Raw genomic sequence first — 21297 nt, forward strand, 5'->3', positions numbered from 1 at the left:
TGTAGAACATCAAATAGAGCGCTTGTGCCATCAGAGGTGAAGGTGATACCATGTACATATGAAAGTTTATCTTTTGGCATGAACCTATTCAAAGTACTAAAATCAAATGATGGTCTACACATGGGTGTGCCAATCTTGCCTTAGGCCCTTAACTTTTGTCTGTTTGCTAATTTCTTCCATGGCTTAGGAGCATGCATTCTTCTACGGATTGATTACTTTTGACATTTAAAAATGTTCTCGTGCCTTATCAAGTTATCATACAGGACAATCCCATATACGAACCAAAAATGGTTCTGATTACATAGTAATTACCTATTCTAACACAAAAGCAAAATGCAAAATGCAAAACAACCCACATAAGAGGGCCAAGGGTTGCCTGAATACAGTTCCCAAGATTAGCACGCACAAGTGAGATCTTTGGTACTCCCTCCGTTTCAGTTTACAAGTCCTCTCGCGTATACTTAGGTTGTCAATTTTATCACCCTAATATAAACTATATAACACAAAATTATACCGTTTGAAAATAGAACATCGGAAGTTTATATTGATATATTTTTTGTAATATATGACTTGTATTAGGTTGGTCAAATTGACGACCTATGGGTACGCGCACGCCCTGTAAACTGAGAGAGGGAGCAAAATAAATGGGTTCCACAAGCTCAACAGATGCGTAAAAATACAAAAACAATCTGAAGCGGCCTCTCAAATATACATGGTCAATAAAGGGCATTCAAGTCTGGGACGCGTAGTATGTGATCCCGAGCTCCAGTGATCCCGGATGAACAGTAAAATCCAAAAAATAGTTAAAAAAATAAATAAAAAACTGAATTTTTTTGTGAAGAAACTTTGATGTTTTTTCTACATGCGTGAAAAAATTCATGACGAAATGACATTCATGCAGTCTCGGCAAAAAAACAAAAACGATGATACAAAATGCTTCCAAAAACAGTTTTTTTGGAGTATGATTTTTTTTTGCTGTGACCTCCACAAATGTCATTTCATCACGAAAATTGGCACGCATGTAGAAAAAACATCAAAGTTTCTTGACAAAAAAATTAGATTGTTTTGAATTTTTTTACTATTTTTTGGATTTTACTATTCATCCGAGATCATTGGAGTTCGGGATCACATGAGAGTTTTCGATTCAAGTATCCATGATCTTGGGACAAAGCAAATCTAGTATGTTGTTGAATCCATGAATAGGTGCAATCACTGAAGAATCAAGGAGTCGACACAAACTACCTAAGCCAGGGCGGACCAAAAGGCATGCCATAGTCAAAAGGATAAGAATTCTCATATGCAGAAGTATCAGTTCCCCTTGAGCAGAATACCGAGTGATAACAAATGTATCATATGCAGAGTGAAATTGTATGTAATGGAAACTTTTAAACTGAAAGCCTACGGGGCAAAAATTTCTTCTCCCGCAACAGACAGTTTTTCTTCCTCGCGTTATCGCCCTCGAATCTTCTGTTGCAATACGCTTATCCTGAACCATACAGGGAAGTTACAGAAGACATTAGTATGTACCCTATCATTCTTGTATATTTCCTATAAATCATTTTTATGAGTTGTTCACTATGAGAAACAATCTCAGGGAAAAGCTATATTAATGACCAAAGAAATGAAATTATAGACCAGTACGTAGTATGATTGAATTATTAGAGAATATGCTGCTATAGAAAATGCATTTAGTGAAACTGGATTATTATCTTCTTAAACCAAAAGAGAATGTATGGCTATAACAAAAAGGATTCGAGATGAGAAAAGAAATAACATAATGATCAAGAAATGATGGCAGAAGAGATACAAACACAAACCTGATGTTGCTAATAGATAATTGCAGATGCATGGCTCTACCGATTTCGTAAGCAACATCTGTAGATTGCATAAGTTGGGTCATTTAGGTTCTTTCCTGTAAAAATAGTAGCATGTGCTCCAGTTACTTCCCCGGCAATACTCTTTTGCAACGCTACTCTTCTAGCAAAAATAATAACTTAACAACTATTCTTCATTTCAAAATCGTTCATGAAAACCCACGGAAGTCCAGACTTCTTTGCCTATGATTAGCCCTACAGCCTGAAGACTTGCACTGAACTCATCGTCTTGTTGCCTGGAGGAAATTTTGTGCGAACATCAAGTAGACTGTACGAGCTTCACAACCACAATAGCAGAGTGCATAACTTGGTAGTTTCATATTTAACATCTTCTACTTTGATATTGTTTTGACAACTCGATGGAAAGGCTCGACAGAATAACATGGTCACAATTAACAGTCTAACGACCTAACGCAAGCATTTCCTTCTGACGGGGAACCGACTCCACACCATAGGTTGAAGAGCTTCCAGGGGAGGCCACCATCGAGAAAAGCTGTTTCTAAAAGGAGGGACTTAACGTGGGAGAGCAGAGACTACAATTGATAAGGATGGTCCGAGGAAATCCTGAGGGCACGGTTGTAGGTAGTGGCGGTTTCGGCACATCACTTACAAGTTGAGACCCATGCATGTTTAATTTTATTTTTCAAGCGCCATGGTTTGCCATGGGAAAAAGGCAAGGAAGGCCTCCAAGTAAGAAGGCGGGTAATGCCTCCAAGTGCATACCTTCTAATTAGAGCATCTAATTAATTTGAGTCTGTGTTTTTAATTCTTAGTCATAAGCCTGAAACAGTATGTCCATTTGTCACCATGAACCTGCAGTTTTTGAAATAAATGAGTTTTGTTCCGTATGAACTGATCAAAGACGGCCATTGATTTTACCTTGGCAGTTGACTGAGTGAGAATGTTTGAGAAAGGATGGTGAGTTTCCACACTCTTTTTTTAACCAAACGATCAGTGTCCTCCCCTAGTTACACAAAAAGTGGTGGCAAAACAAATATCATTAGCAACCGTGAGGGTGATAGACTAATAAGAAAGTGCAGTCTGCATTCTTTTGACCAAAACTATTCATATTTCTGCAGTGCATCTATCCATTAGCAGTAATAACATTGTTCTATAGTTTTTGCGGTATTGGTGGCCCATAAACAAATTCCTGAGGATAACTCTTTTATAGAATTGAAGTTATGGCAAGCTCAAATCATCAAACAGTTGGAATACATTGCCAATGCCAGATAGCAATCAACAAGGGCGCATTCAGAATGACAAAGGGAAGTGCGGATTGAACCATAGAAGCAAAAGGTGTTGTTGGCTGGACACAGTACTACAACTCGCTGTCGACCTTGATGGAGATCCCCAGGTCCGGCCACCTACAGGGCATTTGTATGCTGCGTCTGCCGCGTCGATGGTTCGATGTAGCACCGGCTGCATCATTTCCTTTCCTTTCCCCCATGTTCTCTATTAATTGGTGGTTGTACGCTGCCATAATGAACTCCCTGTAGTGAGTAAACATAGATCGTGGCCACACATCAACAGAAATAAAATTTTGCATAGAGGCAACAGAGAAAAGCGATGGCGATGTCGGGGATACTGGTGTTGGACGAAATTGAAGGCTGTCCAGGTGGAGGGGCTCACCATAGTGGAGAAGTTGGATGCCGCAGCTGGTGAATGGCGAGGAGCACCGAGGCACGAACCAAAGTTGGTCGCGCCCTCCATTAATCTGCTAGGCCAGGGCGGCGGTGCGTGGAGGGAAGCGAGCAGGGGAGCTCGAGCGGCAGCACACGGGATCATTGGCGCGTCGGGTGGCCTAGTGGAGGCTCGCTCCAATGACCTCAGGGTCCAGGCGAGCTCGCTGGGTGAGGCCGTTGAGATGGCGGATAGGCACTTGGGGATCCAATGGCGATGGGGGACCTCGGCAGCGGAGCCTGGCCTAGCAGGAGCGGTGGCTGGGGTTCCTGGGCGGCACGGCCGCCGCGGGGAGGTTGACACGGCGATTTGACGGAATTTGGTGGCTACTCCATCGAATTGAGGACACAAAATCCAACTCTGATCCAAGTCAGAGAAGCACGGCACATGTGCAGGAGGTTCGAGATTGAAGAGGCTGCAGGTGGTGCCGGAGAGTATTAGGGGCGGATCGGGAGGGGAAGGAGAGCAGGCCGGCGGATGGCCAGAGAAAAAGACCTGCCTCCGCCGACGGTGCCATGCCCGTATAGATCGAGAAGAGCACGCATAGAAGGAAAAGAGCCCGTCCCTTTAAAATGACCACAGGTTGAATATAGCAAACTATAGGGTCTTCTCTGCAAAACCGAAACCTTATGTCAAATTTACCACTTAAGGAGGGATTGCAGGTTGAATTCCCAAAAACACAGGGGCTTTTTTGGAAAAGCGTCGCGCAGGTGAACCCGAGAGACTCAATCCGTGCTTTATGAAAAACTAGCAACAGGGCCCGTGCATTGCAACGGGAAATACATTGTGAGAAGGTAAAGGAAAACATGAAGAGACAATTTCCTACATCACGTACAACGATGTGACATCATATGTGCCATTGCTTACAATCTTGTCATCAGCTCATCAGTGGCCGAGCTTGAAAGAAAAGCTGGGCCGAGCGAAAGTAAAAACACAATTTTTTTGCATTACTCACTAATCCTTACCTTTTGTTCTCATTGAATTTCACCTTCTTTGTTTAATAAGCAAGTTACAAGCAAGACGATCTCATACTCTAAAAGGACTATGGATTCCTGAATAAAAAATATTTGCCCATCTTCTATTTTTACGTATGAATGAATCGATAACAAAATGCATAATTTTCTCTCAGTTCGACTAATGGGTTAAAAAAACACTTCTCATCTTTATTAGAAATTGCCCAATGGAGTCAGGAGGTGAACATGGAGCCCAGAGAGATAGGGGCGGTATCACGGTGAGGTTCCGAATGATGGCATGAAGAAGTTCACTATCAAATGAAGCAAATTTGAGCACTATCAAATTTTTTGCATTACTCACTAATCCTTACCTTTTGTTCTCATTGAATTTCACCTTCTTTGTTTAATAAGCAAGTTACAAGCAAGACGATCTCACACTCTAAAAGGACTTTCGATTCCTGAATAAAAAATATTTGCCCATCTTCTATTTTTACGTATGAATGAATTGATAACAAAATGCATAATTTTCTCTCAGTTCGACTAATGGGTTAAAAAAACACTTCTCATCTTTATTAGAAATTGCCCAATGGAGTCAGGAGGTGAACATGGAGCCCAGAGAGATAGGGGGCGGTATCACGGTGAGGTTCCGAATGATGGCATGAAGAAGTTCACTATCAAATGAAGCAAATTTGAGCATTATATCAACCACAAAAAAATCATGTCAACTGTCCAAACTACAGTCACGATCTGAACACATGAAAGTAGTGTAGCACTATCTTCTTTGTACAAAATATCTCAGAAAAGTATACACCATCTTCTATCTACAAAAAACATCTGTTCTAAAAAAACAGTAAAATATACATCATCTTCTAGTACAAATATCTTCTCCTCTGAACAATCACACCCAACAAATTTAGGACCAGTTGTGCTCTGGAAGTTTGTATATATATGCACAAATAGATTCAGAAGTTAAGAACGTAGTCAGAAATGTTAGCAACAACTTGAATAGTACACTTACCAACATCCACTAATTATCCTACAATTGAAATACAAAGAAAGGTCAACGAGAGAGAAGGTAGACCGGGAGATTAAGGAGCTCCAGGGGCGCGCGGGAGAGAGAGGTTACTTGGTCATAGGCGGCCGCACGACCAGTAACGGCGGCGAGCTTGGGCAGAGGCAGAGAGAACGTGTACCTTGCCTATTGGCACGCATAGCAAATGAGTTAATGGTTACATTTACTGTCAGCAGAATGGTTCAGAATAAAGATAGTCTGATGACATAGAAATGTAAGTAGGTTGTTTGGAAGTCCCGCTCCTACCAGATTCACACCATGACCATGCTCTGGAAGTCTCTCCGTTTAACCTCTTGGTATGACAAATCCTCTCAGCATAGGAAAGTGACCTAGTGGTAAATCTAAAACTGATGTGCTGGGATATTAACAACCACACAGGAAAGCTCAGAGTCTAAATCTGTTATCCTTAATGAAACAGTTGCTGAAAGTAAATCATTATGTGCCATTTTTTGAATGAACCTGGAACAGTTCCCTTAATGAAAAGGTTCCCTGGACTTTCCATTGGGTTGTGATCCTCTTTTTCATACATTAATTAGGAAACTGGAAATAACACTGAGATGGTTGGTAATGGGGATGGTGGTCATTTATCTAATTATCGGATTTCAAAACACTCGATCCAGGTGGGGCTCTAGCCCACCATTCATGATTCAGAAAAAGAAAACATCTTGATCCATTTTTGCAATACAATAAAATAGTTAAACTTCCCACATTCAGATTGTTGTATACAAACACAGTGCACCTACTTGTAAAATTGATCAATGGAAGAGTTGATCTAAGAAAGCTTCATATGAGGCAAGGCCGTGTAGGAATATACCTATATCAGCAGCCCGTTTTTTAGATGGTGTAGCTGGTAAGTCTGCAATGTAACTGGATCTACAGAGCTTCCCCAAATCACATGTTCACCTAGACCAAAATAAAGCCTCCACCTGTCAAAATCACATGCCTAGTGCTGATAACTTCCTAACGGCAAAACGTAAGGCAGTGAAAAGAAGTATCAATATACATACAATCGAATCAAGTACAAGAGCGCAGGCGTCTGAGACTTCACATTAGTGGCGCTCGTAGCCCTCAAACACCTCGCTCATGACTGCTTCTCTTGATCACCTCCATCTGCTTTTCACATTCAGATTTCAGACTATCAAAAATGGAGTGGAGGGGAGCAGATGTCACAGAAACAGAACTGCTAGAAGAGAATAATATTTCCCTGCCTCTCAGTATACACGCACATATACACAGGCAAGCAAACCGAACTACAAAATTGAAACGAAATCTGCAAAGTTTGCGAGGTATTAAATTTTGCCATGTTGCAATTCAGTGTTTACTCTGAAATATCTGAAGTAAATAAAAATTCAGAGTTGCAAACGTACCTTCGAGAAGAAGAATACCATTGAGGCAAAAGAACCCCACAAGAAAACATGCCCATAATTTGCATAATAGACAGATCAACAACAGGAGATGAGATGAATGGCATACACCTTGTTCTTGGCAGTGCCGGCGTTGGGCAATTGGTCGACGAGCTCAATTGGGATGTTATGGCCGGTGACATGTGTGATAGCTGAAATCTAGACATGCTATTAGAACTTAAAAGAAACTCGAAATTTTTTGGGTTCATGCTAGAGTTCACAGCGCTTGTAGTGCAAATGAACCACTGCTTGCCACCAAAGCAGACAATGGCAGTGATCTCCCGTATGGATTACTCACTGAGAACCACGTCAATGCCAAGCTGCCATGACCATAATGCAGCTCTCATTGCCTAAACTAAACCGAACCACACTCATCTTCGACTTGCCCTTGCGGCTCCCTGCTACTTCAATTCAATCAGATTGCAACCTACACCTGCACAGAGTGAGACCGACCAGTCAAATACTCCACCTCCATAAATCTCTGCATGTAAAACTCAAACAAATTGACTCCATATACCAAACCCTGAGAACACATCAAATTTAAATCAAAACAAGACCCCAATCTGAACCCTCAAAAGTATAACCATACTCCCCTAAATCTGCAGGACAACTTCTCAAAATCATGAACTCATGTGCTAATAAAGGAAGTCCAATTTTATTTTTGAACAAACTGACAGAATGCTGGAAAGGAGACGTGCTATCAACAAAAGCTATCATCACAAGCTTTATTCATTTAGGATATACTAAGTACTGTGAAATTAAAAAACAAAAAAGGCATCCCCATTTTTTCTATAGAGATCAGTAGCAGCAAACGATAGCAGCTAAACAATGGAGCCCTGTCCTCTATCATTTTCCCTATGTCCTAAATTGCCAATCATCTTCTCCTGCACCGAACACTAGCCACTCCACATCTCCACCTGTTGTCTTACCCATGATGGTATAGTATCAGAATTTTGTTCAAAAAATGGACTTGTACAAATGCGAGAGATAGAGAGCAGATGGGGGTTGATTGCCCTATCTTGGTGCAACAGAGGCGCCATCCGAGGTGAGGAGGTGCTGCTGGCTAGGGTTCCTTCCTGCCCTTGATGGCGGCAACCGTGGTGGATGGGGAAATACCATGGTGTTCTCCATCTGCATCTACAACAGAGGATATAAAGAGAAGATGAGATGTAGGGGAGGCGGATCCCGGCCAAGAAGGAAGGAGGGACGAACCTGCGGCCGCCGGAGACACACCGGCGAAGCCCTGCACGAAACCCTAGCCACGGGGGTGGGGTTTCGAGCGGGTGGTAGACGCCGGGAGCGGAAAATCTGGCCGGAGAGGAGGGAGGCGCGGATGATAGGGAGCTCGGGGGCGTGCTGCGCGGCGCCGGAGCTCGCCGGAAGCGGCCGGCGTGGGTGGTGGCGGCGGCGAGGACTGCGTGGGCGAGAGGGAGAGGAGGAGTGCCCGTGCGTGTGTTGTGTTCTTTTTTTTTACAAATCTGCTCGGGCCGCGCGTTCAATACTCCGAACGCCAGGGTGTTTTGTGCAAACATGAAACGTTTTCTCAGATATCCACTTAAGTTAGGATTGTGGGTTGAATTCAGAAAAATGAACGGACTTTTCTGCAAAAACGCCGACGACGTACGACAGAAACCCAATTCTCTTTATTATTAGGTAGAGAAGAGTCATATCTTCAATGGCCATTGCCTCAAAAAAAAATCTTCAATGGCCATGATCATATTTTACTGCATCACCTGATATACTATCACTCTCAATTTCATGAATCATGAACATTTGTTTTAAGTCGTGCACCTATTTAAAATCGTGAACATTTCACAATTTCGTGAACACTTTTGCAAATTTCTGAACATTTTCTAAAATCAAGAACACATTTCACTATTTGCAAACATTTTTTTTCATTTGTGAACATTCTTTTAAATAATTTTCTTAAATCAGCGAACATTTTTAGGGAAAAATTGTGGAATAATTTTTGAAATTTACGAACTTTCTTTTTGATTTAACGAACATTTTCTGACTTAACAAACATTTTTTTAAATCCATGATCATTATTTGAATCAGCGAATATTTTACGAATGAATAAACTTTTTTTGTAAGTCATGAGCAGTTTTTGAATTTCAAGGATATTTTTCCGTAGATGAACATTTCTCAAAACGGCGAAATTTGTTCTATTCTATTATTATTTTTTAATACACGAACTTTTTACAAAATCATGAACATATTTTGATTTCCCAAACATTTGTTTCTAAAATTTCGAGCACTTTTTGAATAAGCCAACATTTTATTTACAAAATCACGAACATTTTTCAAAGTCCTAATTTTTTTAAAGTAGAAAATAGAAAAATAAAAATGGGAAAAATAATTTTTAAAAACAGGCGCCACCGAACATGGCCCGGCCCAAACGGGTGCGCTGCATCTTCTTCCAGCGTGCAGTTAACAGTATAGGAGGCCCCTAATGCATGGGCCCGCTCAGGCGGGGCACTTCACTGTGAAATGTTTTCTGTGACATATTATAGGTGGCATTGGTGGGTAATATTTTGTAAATTTGGGGGCAATTTCCATGACGTACCATGAGTAGCCCCTTTAAATTTGGTAGGTATAGATGTTTGGTTGTGTACTTTTTTTTAATCTAAATTGTACTCCCTCCGTCCCAAAATATTTGTCTTAGATTTGTCTAGATACGGATGTACCTAATAGTAAAACATGACTTGATACATCCGTATTTAGACAAATCTAAGACAAGAATTTTGGGACGAAGGGAGTACTTTGTTTTGTATACATCTCAAACATCTTTCTATACACGATTGAACAGTTTTTAAATACATAATTAACATGTTGTAAAATATATGTTTTGACTTATACTTTTTACATATACACTCTACATTTTTTGTATACCTAAAGTACATTTTTACACATGTTTAACATTTTCTAAATACATTCTTAACTTTTTTTAATATATGCTTTTGATGACTATTTTCATGCACATTGTACATTTCTGTACTCAGCTGGAACATTTGTTTATACACAGTTAGCATTTGAAAAATACATAATTAACTTTTTTCCAAATATATGTTTTGTTGTGTACTTTTTTCATACACATTGTACATTTTTTTGTAGACAGCAGGGGATACATCTTTTACATTCAAATTAGGCATGGAGGTTGTGTATACAATGTCTGGGTACCTAAGTGGAGCATTGCAGAACATAATAAATATAAGATTTAATATGAATCATGCCTTATTTGTACCAGATCATACAAATATGTAATGTGAGCTACTTTAATATTTTTTATGCGTTTGGATGCTACCTCCCAATTGAGATCTTACACTTTAGAGTATAGAAGGAAATTGCTGGCAATTTAGGTTGGCTGAACATTCTTTGCCAAGGTACAGTAAATACTTTATTAACTTTTTTTTTATGCTTGGATACAACTCCTGATTGTTGTACCTTACTGTACATCACTACGTAGACATGTTTTTTAGTAACGATAAATTTCAGAATAAACAAAAGAATTTCATTTTCGGCGGGAACACGAATATACATAGCACAATACCGGTGCGTTGCACCGGGTCAACTAAATGAGTATAATTCTTGCAAAAGTGAAAATAAATAAAAGATTTGGTCTTTAGTTTTCTTTGGAATTGTATTTTTTTTTTATCTGGAGATGTTGCCGCGTCAATCTTGAGTTTTTCCTACAAATCGATGGCATGTTGCAGCCTCCCATGGGGACATAATTTTTATCTCGCCCAGACCGATCCGATCCTCTAAAACATTTCTCTTTTTATCTCACCTGGTGACAGTGATTTGGAGTTGGACGCTTTTTTATGTCGATTGATTTGATTTTACGTGGTTAGCAATTATCTTCACTGTCATATGCCACAGTTTATGAATAACCGTATGAATTCGAAAGTAGATATAAAAACTAAAAAATTGCAAATTTCAATCTTTTGAGCAATGCGAGTGTTGAAATCTTACACGTTTTTTTACAACAACAACAAAGCCTTTAGTCCCAAGCAAGTTGGGGTAGGCTAGAGGTGAAAACCATAAGATCTCGCAACCAACTCATGGCTCTGGCACATGGATAGCAAGCTTCCACGCACCCCTGTCCATAGCTAGCTCTTTGTCGATACTCCAATCCTTCAGGTCTCTCTTAACGGACTCCTCCCATGTCAAAATCGGTCGACCCCACCCTCTCTTGACATTCTCCGCACGCTTTAGCCGTCCGCTATGCACTGGAGCTTCTGGAGGCCTGCGCTGAATATGCCCAAACCATCTCAAACGATGTTGGACAAGGTTCTCCTCAATTTGTGCTACCCCAACTCTATCTCGTATATCATCATTCCGGACTCGATCCTTCCTCGTGTGGCCACACATCCATCTCAACATACGCATCTCCGCCACACCTAACTGTTGAACATGTCGCCTTTTAGTCGGCCAACACTCCGCGCCATACAACATTGCGGGTCGAACCGCCGTCCTGTAGAACTTGCCTTTTAGCTTTTGTGGCACTCTCTTGTCACAGAGAATGCCAGAAGCTTGGCGCCACTTCATCCATCCGGCTTTGATTCGATGGTTCACATCTTCATCAATACCCCCATCCTCCTGCAACATTGACCCCAAATACCAAAAGGTGTCCTTCTGAGGTACCACCTGGCCATCAAGGCTAACCTCCTCCTCCTCACAGCTAGTAGTATTGAAACCGCACATCATGTACTCGGTTTTAGTTCTACTAAGCCTAAACTCTTTCGATTCCAAGGTTTGTCTCCATAACTCTAACTTTCTATTTACCCCCGTCTGACTATCGTCAACTAGCACCACATCATCCGCAAAGAGCATACACCATGGGATATCTCCTTGTATACCCCTTGTGACCTCATCCATCACCAATGCAAAAGGATAAGGGCTCAAAGCTGACCCCTGATGCAGTCCTATCTTAATCGGGAAGTCATCGGTGTCGACATCACTTGTTCGAACACTTGTCACAACATTATTGTACATGTCCTTGATGAGGGTAATGTACTTTGCTGGGACTTTGTGTTTCTCCAAGGCCCACCACATGACATTCCGCGGTATCTTATCATAGGCCTTCTCCAAGTCAATGAACACCATATGCAAGTCCTTCTTATGCTCCCTATATCTCTCCATAAGTTGTCGTACCAAGAAAATGGCTTCCATGGTCGACCTCCCAGGCATGAAACCAAACTGATTTTTGGTCACGCTTGTCATTCTTCTTAAGCGGTGCTCAATGACTCTCTCCCATAGCTTCATTGTATGGCTCATCAGCTTAATTCCACGGTAATTAGTACAACTCTGAACATCTCCCTTGTTCTTGAAAATTGGTACTAATATACTCTGTCTCCATTCTTCTGGCATCTTGTTTGCCCGAAAAATGAGGTTGAAAAGCTTGGTTAGCCATACTATCGCTATGTCTCCGAGACCTTTCCACACCTCAATGGGGATACAATCAGGGCCCATCGTCTTGCCTCCTTTCATCCTTTTTAAAGCCTCCTTCACCTCAGACTCCTGGATGCGCCGCACAAAACGCATGCTGGTCTCATCAAAGGAGTCATTCAGTTCAATGGTAGAACTCTCGTTCTCCCCATTGAACAGCTTGTCGAAGTACTCCCGCCATCTATGCTTAATCTCTTCGTCCTTCACCAAGGGTTAGTCTGCTCCATCCTTGATGCATTTGACTTGGCCAATATCCCTCGTCTTCCTCTCCCGGATCTTAGCCATCTTATAGATGTCCCTTTCACCTTCCTTCGTGCCTAACCGTTGGTAGAGGTCCTCATATGCCCGACCCCTTGCTTCACCAACAGCTCGTTTTGCGGCCTTCTTCGCCATCTTGTACTTCTCTATGTTGTCTGCACTCCTATCCAGGTATAGGCGTCTGAAGCAATCTTTCTTCTCTTTAAGCGCCTTCTGGACATCATCATTCCACCACCAGTTATCCTTATCTTCGCTTCTCCTTCCCCTGGACACTCCAAACTCCTCCGAGGCCACCTTACGAATGCAAGTCGCCATCTTCATCCACACATTGTCCGCATCCCCTCCTTCCTCCCAAGGGCCCTCCTTAAATACCCTCTCCTTGAACACCTGAGCTACCTCCCCCTTGAGCTTCCATCACTTCGTTCTAGCGACCTTGGCACGCTTATCCCGCTGGACACGAATCCGAAAGTGGAAGTCAGCAACCACCAACTTATGCTGGGGTACAACACTCTTCCCAGGTATCACCTTACAGTCTAGGCACGCACGCCTATCTTCTCTTCTCGAGAGGATGAAATCAATCTGGCTAGAGTGTTGGCCACTACTAAAAGTCACCAGATGTGATTCTCTCTTTCTAAAGAGGGTGTTAGCTACAATCATGTTGTAGGCTAGAGCAAAGCTTAAGACATCTTCTCCTTCTTGATTCCTGATGCCATAGCCAAAGCCCCCATGCGCCCCTTCAAAACCTGTGTTAGATGTACCCACGTGGCCATTGAAGTCTCCTCCTATGAAGAGCTTCTCACCAATCGGTACACTCCTAACCATGTCTTCCAAGCCTTCCCAGAACTCCCTCTTGGTGTTCTCATTGTGGCCTACTTGCGGGGCATATGCGCTGATAACATTGAGAACCAAGTCCTCAGCTACCAGCTTGACCAGGATAATCCGGTCCCCACGTCTCCTGACGTCTACCACTCCATACTTGAGGCTCTTGTTGATCAAGATGCCTACACCATTTCTGTTTGCAGCCGTCCCCGTGTACCACAGCTTGAAGCCGGTATCCTCCACCTCCTTCACCTTCTGTCCTCTCCATTTGGTTTCTTGGACGCGAAGGATATCAACACCTCTCCTCACCGCTGCATCAACTAGCTCCCGAAGCTTCTCTGTCAGAGACCCTACGTTCCAGCTACCTAAGCGAATCCTCCTAGGCTCGGCTAGCTTCCTTACCCTTCGCACTCGTCGAGTCAAATGCGAAGACCCTTGCTCATTTTCCACTACATCCGGGCGCCGATGTAGCGCGCCACTAAGGATGCGACGATCCGATCCTCGCTCACTTGCCACCGTATCCGGATCAAGATACGGCGCGCCACTTGGGGGGTGACGGCCCGGCCCTTGCCCATTTTCCACCACACCCGGGTTCCGATGTGGCGCGTCGCTGAGAGGGTTACGCCCCAACGAAAATCTTTTGGGTTTCATCTCCATAAGAGTGGCTGAGTTTTTACGTTGGCTCGCCAAGCCTATCACAACCCTCCTCCTTTACCCGGGTTTGGGACCGGCTATGTTGACAAAAAATGTGTACTATTTTGTATAGAAGAGAACAAACGTACATGAACTCCCAGTGTTACTCAAGGCAACACCCGAAAACATCATCTAGGGCAGGTAAAGGAAAAAAAAAAGAAACATATATTACAGGGAACTACTCCTACGGTCCTACCCAATCCAATTAGCACTAAACTTCTGGCTCCTGCATGTATCCATTGCTGAAGCTCTTGGTAAATGATATCTCCTAGCCTAGCTTCAGGAAATACTTGATGATTGTTACCAAAGACACGAGCATTACGTCCAGAAAGTTTGCATGACAAAAGAATCAAGCATTGTATTTGAGGGATTGGGAGCACGCATTGAACAAGCAGGTGGTCCGTTGTTTCATACTCCTGAAGACAGAAAGAACACGGCGACATGGTCGCCTGTAGGCCCCCGGAAACCCTGCGGTCAGACTTCCATATCCTGAACTTGAGAGACAACCAGATGAAAACAATACAATTCATTGATGTATAGCTCTCCCAGATAGCATTAGCAAGACGAAAAACGCTCCTTGCTCTGACATAGGATTTTGTAGCTGGATTCTTCAGAATAATAGCCTGACGGTGACAAGCGCCAGGCAAATGTGTCTTCAGTATTCCCCTGAATCTGAATCCTATTAATTGCAATCCATAGCCTGAAGTACTGAAGCAGATCACTGATAGAGAGATTATCAGCGATGTCTAGTAAAGTATCAAACACAAGCAGAAATCTTCCCTCGTCAGGACCCTGTAGGCTTCCTTGATTCCTCGCTACAGGTCAGGCTAATAGTCCATGTTGGAGGCCAAAAACATCGCAGCAAAGGAAGGCAGGCGGTGGGGCGCGATTCGTGCAGCGAGCGCGGTCACTGGAGCGCCCGGCGCGGCGCGCGTCGTACAGCTAGCGCGGTCGTGGGAGCACCTGGCGAGGCGCGGCAAGGCATGCGGGACGGCGCGGGCGGCAGGCGGCCATGGTCGACAACCAGCAGGACACGCGGCGGTGCGTGCTCCTGCACGCGGCATCGCAGGCAGCAGCACGGAGCGTGGTGCATGGCGCTCGGTGGCGACTCATGCTCCAGACTCGACACGGAAGAGGACGAGTAGAAGAAGAGAAATCGATCAAATTTTACACTGCAATTCAATCCAAATCAGAATCGGGTCTCACGCGCGAGCACGCCACCGCCAACGACCCGCAGCCCCTGAAGCAAAGCAGGATGTTGATGGCCGCATCGTCCTGCTGCAGCCGCTGCCGATGGCTCCAGGACGCACCTCCTCCTCGTCTCCCGTCAAACCACTGCCCCGGCCCCCGCGCCACCTGCAACGGCCCGACGTCGTGCTGCCGCGCCCGATCCCCGGCGAGGCAGCCTCCGTCCTCCCAAGGGAGCACGCCGGCCGCCTTATCGTCCTCCGTCGCGACGCCTCGCCCCAAGCACGCACGTCGGCCGGCTTATCGTCCTCCGCCGCGACGCCTCAGCCCATTCCCCATTCGTGGGCTCGGGCGGCGCGAACGCCCTCCGCGACACCTCGCCCCATTCCTGGGCTGAGGCGACGTGGACGCCCGCGGCAAGCGGCGGCGCGTGCCCGGCGATGGAGAATGGAAATGGATAAGCTGCGGTGGTGAACGGTGGTGAACCTGTTAAATTAAGGATTGCGGGTAGAATACTAACTAATGCAGGGGTCGTTTTGCAAAAACGCAACGTTTTTTTATATACCCATTTAAAATAGGATTGCGGGTTCAATTCTTAGAAATGAAAGGGCTTTTCTGCAAGTTACAACGGGAGAGAAATTCAGATGCCCCAGATATAATAAGCATGGCTTAAGGCTTCGAATATCTTAATTAAATGGGTGCTCATGCAGCAAGGAGCACAAAATCAATTCATATAACTTTTGTTCTATCTACGTATGCGGAGAAAAAAAAACTGAATAGTACCTCAAGAAAAACGACCCTGATGATTATTTCCTCGATATTGCAAACCCTTCTCCCATTTGAGTTTGCTTCAACAACATCGTGGTCCTCATGCTCCTCCTCTCCGTCGTTGGTGGCTGTCCGCTCCAACAAAATCATCAATGTATTCGATGATACATCACATGCCGCTCGACTTATCATCACAAGCGGTGTTGAGGCCGTCAAGGTTTGTCCATATATTCCTGCTCTACCCATTGAACTCGATTGTGTCGGCCTCATCATCCGTGATCACATATGAGCATCGAAAGAAAATATTTCCTGATGAAATGTGAGCAAGGATTTTTCACTACCGCATATTGATTGTAAAAATGCAGACGTACAAATCCCATATAATATATAACTGTAAAAGAAAGGATGTTCGAACCATGCATGCACACTACTGCAACAATACGTACTCCAATTCATACAAATGTTAGGGCACTCATTAAAAAATTACCTTGGGCATATCCTGCGAGGAATAAGGGGTCATCAACGGAATCGACTCCTCTGACGTGCTGGAGCGAAGGCAAGGAAGCTACAGTGCTCCCTGGTGTAAAATTATTGAGGCAAGTCAGAGAGCTAAGCAGGCACCGTAGCTAAAATAATGCAGCTTGTTACTATACAAAAATTACTGTATATAAACGCAGGTTAGACCCCTGTTCATGCACCGGCAGCGAAGCAAAGTCAGGGGACTGTAGGTCTCCCTGCCTTTCCTTAGCACGTTAGAGGATCTGGCTCCGTCATCAACAGCTCGGGGATTGATTTCCGGTTGACAAGCACATGAGTTTGCTGATGAGTTGTACGTCGACAGAGACTTGGAGGGACGGACGAGTTGGCGTGAGAGTTCGCCTCAACCATCAAGACTGGCTGGTCATCTCGGGACGACGACATACCCAGTGCGCACCAGGGCTTCCAGCTGCACCACCTCACCTCCCCTCCCTGTGGCGGCAAGTGTGGTTCGCTCCGCACAGCCGCATCATCGTCATCATGGCAGCTGTGCCGCCAAGCTGCGGGGGGAGCGATCCCGGAGAGGATGATGCCCGTGTCCGGTAGTCACGGCCCCCAGCGATGTACCCTTCCAAGTTCCCATCTGGCTCGTCTGCCCGCCCCCACTGTCGACGCTGGATCCGTGTCCATTGGAATACACAAAAGTTTCAAAAGAGTGAGGTGGTACTATCCAATATAAAGACGAATCGTCTTCTCTAAACAAAATACATGAGGTAGCTGAGTTGGAAGTGGACATCAGGTCTGGTTGGTAGGTGGCGAGTTCGATCCCTAGAACAGATGAATTTTGATACACATGTAAAATAGTACCACCTCGGATGTAGAAAATAATATAGATGAAAAAAACTTGAAGCGTAAATTCACGGGAAGAAGCATATTGTGACGGTGAACCCACGGAGTCAATCCGTACCCGTACATTGCAACGGGAGAAAATAAATATGTACTTGAAAACCTGAAAACGATTTACAAATAAATCAACCTGCAAGTAACAAAACAATATTAAAAGCACTCAAAAGTACATTACACTTGAACATAATGAGCAGTCACATTATTTTAAGAAGCAAAGTCATGACTATGACACTCCTAGCACATTACACTTGAACAGAATGAGGAGTCAGTTAGGTACACAAGGTTTGCATTGACACAACAAAGTATAGAGGATCATTGTCACAAAGATAGTTCATCAAAAGTTCAAACAGAAAAACTTCCATTCAAGAAAAAAAAAATCATCATAATCAACGCCACAAACTTCCATTTAAGCAAAAAAACTTCCATTGAACTAATAATCAACTATGCTAGTCATCCATGCTTATATGGTAAAAATCATGGTTAGTTCAGTAGAGTAATCTTTAAAGCTAAACAAAGGATAAAAAAAATACATGTCCGGCCGCTTGAGTAGGGAGGACATGTCATGACAATGTATGCATTTACTCAACAACCGCGTCTGAGGCACCCAGCAGGATTTTTTGTCGTATACATGTCCATTAACAGAGCAACAACAATACTACACAGCAAGAACCTCCAATCGTCTTAGATACTTGCCCACGGCAGAAAATCGGACGCCACGCTTGTAGCGAAGCAGGTGAGTTCTGACCAAACCTGAAAATAAGATTGCCATCTAGCACATACCTATTGAAATTCCTATGCTTTCTCGGCATTCTTACCATCTACATCTTAATCTAAATGAGGATTTGCAGTTCAGGCCACAACCATCCATCCTAATAAAAGAAACCAGGTGAATGCAGATGATAATTGATATCTATAGAAGCTGGAGCTTTGTGTATGGCCCGAGTTAAATTGAACAAAGACATTTTACAGCATCTATAAGAAAATACTCTTCAACATCTAGATATTTTTCAGTTTTGTTGTCATCATGAATGTAGTACAGTAAATCTCTAATAAAAAAAGCAATGTACACAAGAACTGTGCACGCATTGTCATTCTGAAGAAGAACACAATACCCGGAGTGGCATCCGCCTTTATTTTGTCCTGAAAGTTGCAATGGCATGTACCACAAGTTTTGTCTGGCTAAGGATTGGCATGCGCGGAGGCGCGGACAATGGCTAATTACTAATTATCCATGTTTGTTTGCAGCCAAGATTGACATTCTCACATATGCCATGTACCACAAGTATTTTCTAGCTAATAGGGAATGTTACACATGCCTAATACTGTTGATTTTCTATTCATCTGACGGTAACGGCGCAACAATCAACATACTGCTACTACCACTGTTTTTAGGCGTAGCAAACAACACACGTCCTCGGTGGCATGGCTAATTCCCAACTAATTCAAGTATGTGATTCCTACGGACGACACACACACGGACCTTAACGGTGGCAGTAGATGGAAACAACGGTGACATAGGTGATGTGTGGAGCTTCATAGCTGGTCAGCGTCTGCATCGAGATTCAGTTGGGATCCCACCCGTGTCTGTTGGGGCCACCGGGAACCGCCGCCCCTCCGAGCTTCAGCTGGAGCCTCCGCGCTGCAGTGGGAGCCGCCGCGCCTCCAAGATGCAGCGGGAGCGCAGGGCCGCTGAGCTTCAACGGGAGCTGCCGCGCCTCCAAGCTGCTGCAGCAGAAGCACAACAGACCACATAGATTACAAAGGTTAGCACATAAGCTTTGCACTGTAAATTCCAAGGGCCGCTACTTTCCTCCGGCTCCTTGTGCGTGACATGCGAGTCTGCGACGCATCTCCTTCCTCTGTAGATTCCCAGGCCGCTACCTTTCTTCAGCTCCTCGTCGTCCGTGACCTGCGACGCATCTCCGAGAGAGCACCGTCGAGTGGCCCACACACTCATCATCCAGTTCTGACCCAACCTACTGCTCCCCGCGCCCTCTGCATCCTCCTGCTCCCCACCCCCCTGCATCCTCGGACTCATGTGTCAGCGGCGCCACGGGGTCTTTCAGGTGGCTGTGGTTTGCTCTGGCTGCGCGTCAGGGCAGAAGTTGCGCTCAAGCGCAGCGGCATTGGTGGGGGCGGCGAGCGGCCAGAGGTGCGGCCGCGGCGGAGGGCGAGTTGAGGTCGGCCGCAGCGACGGGCTGGTTGAGGGCGGCAGCGAGTGAGGTGGCGGCGGCTGAAGGATTTGGGTTGGCTTGGGCAGAGGCCAGGGTCGAGGCGAGGATGAGTACGGGTTTCTTTTTTTCATCGAACCGTTTTCTGGCAGATTATAATTATAATGATGGATTGCGGGTCAAATAGTCAAAAGAGCAGGGGCTTTTCTGTAAAAAGGACGCGACGGTGAACCCGAAGACCTAATCTGTGCTTTATTATTAGGGAGAGACTAGCACACATGCCCGTGCGTTGCAACGGGAGAATATCACATAATCTAGTCCTGATAAAAATGTCTCAAGACGTTCACTCGTTAGCGACACGAGTTTCTATCTGGCGGTGCCCAGGAGAGGACGCTTCAATGACAAGCGACAATTGGATCATCAATGAAGACATGGTGGCATATCGCGCACTACAAATATATATTTGGTTTTTTTATGTGCTTATATTTATATATGGGTTCAAGAAAGGGACGCATATTTTTTGGTTTTTTATGTGATTATATTTATATGGGTTCATCAAAGGAGAGTAAATTTTCCCATGATACTACTCTAACTTTTAGTTGCATTTATACAAAATGTGCTTGGTGGTCCATTAAGATGACAATAATTTTTCCCACAACTTGGTTGGTGGTCGTGCTAGCAAGAGGAAGATGTGTCGGTTGGCTATGGCGGGAGCAACGGATCGGCGAGCTTTATGCCATCATCCCGTGGAGGACATGTACAAGATATGTCACTATTCATAAGCGAATAGCTCGTGGTAGATCATATATGCACTTATTCTAAATGTGCCCGGATGAGTGACACTTATACAAATATTGCATTTGTATTTTGGACCTTATATAGGCATGCGTTGACAATCAGTACATCCTTTTATCATGCATTTTATCTGTCTCATTCACATTCTTAAAAATAAAGATACTCACTCTGATTCATATTATTTGTTTTTATTTTGTCTAGATACAGATATATCTAATGATTTGAGATACATATTATTTGTCTTAAATTTGTGTAGCTACGGACGAATGTATCTAAAACCGTTTGATATATGTGTCTAAAATCGTCTGTTTTAGATACATCCATATCTAGACAAATCTAAGACAAATAATATGAATAGAGGAGTATATTAATTTGAGACATTTTTATTTAACTATAGTATAAAATAATAAAGTATTATTCCCAAAACAATAAAGGATAATAATAAAGTACACATATTTGATCTTCATTGGTGAACTATTCTGTTTTTAGCTCTACTGCTCCTTGTTCGTCAAAGTTGAGACAGATAGAGGATGCGGTAGGGGAGGCTGGGAAGGGTGTTTGGCCGCATGCCTCGGCCGTTGTTTTCGTCGGCCTAGGGGGTTCCTTTTACCCCCATCTCTCCCTGTCCAATCTCTCTCTTCTCTCCCTCGACAGGAACCGGAGAACGGCGCCGCCTTCCTCCACCTCGCCTCTCTGACCCCCCTCTGCACCGGATCCACCTAGCCACAGCCCAGCCGGCCCACGCCATGGCCCAGTCAGCCCCTCTCCGAGATCCATTCTCCTCCTCTGTCC

At 44.1% G+C, this 21297-nt stretch overlaps 2 long non-coding RNA genes across 6 annotated transcripts; both read right to left on the minus strand.

The window, feature by feature from the left end:
* Positions 1-1227: 1227 nt before the first annotated feature.
* Positions 1228-4109, minus strand: LOC119296099. Of its 5 annotated transcripts, none has more exons than XR_005144831.1 (4): positions 3504-4109; positions 3157-3364; positions 1818-2838; positions 1228-1486 (listed from the first exon to the last, which is right to left on the minus strand). It is a non-coding gene; the product is annotated as an uncharacterized LOC119296099 (long non-coding RNA). The 5 variants fall into 5 exon arrangements; XR_005144833.1 differs by having other exon boundaries at positions 1818-2110; positions 2598-3364; XR_005144832.1 differs by having other exon boundaries at positions 1229-1486; positions 1818-2687; positions 2754-3364.
* A 12052-nt stretch (positions 4110-16161) lies between these two features.
* Positions 16162-20149, minus strand: LOC119296101. The gene is made up of 3 exons (XR_005144834.1): positions 19020-20149; positions 16644-16733; positions 16162-16465 (listed from the first exon to the last, which is right to left on the minus strand). It is a non-coding gene; the product is annotated as an uncharacterized LOC119296101 (long non-coding RNA).
* Between the last annotated feature and the right edge of the window lie 1148 nt (positions 20150-21297).

The sequence above is a fragment of the Triticum dicoccoides genome, chromosome 4B, assembly GCF_002162155.2.
Source record: "Triticum dicoccoides isolate Atlit2015 ecotype Zavitan chromosome 4B, WEW_v2.0, whole genome shotgun sequence".
NCBI lineage: Eukaryota > Viridiplantae > Streptophyta > Magnoliopsida > Poales > Poaceae > Triticum > Triticum dicoccoides.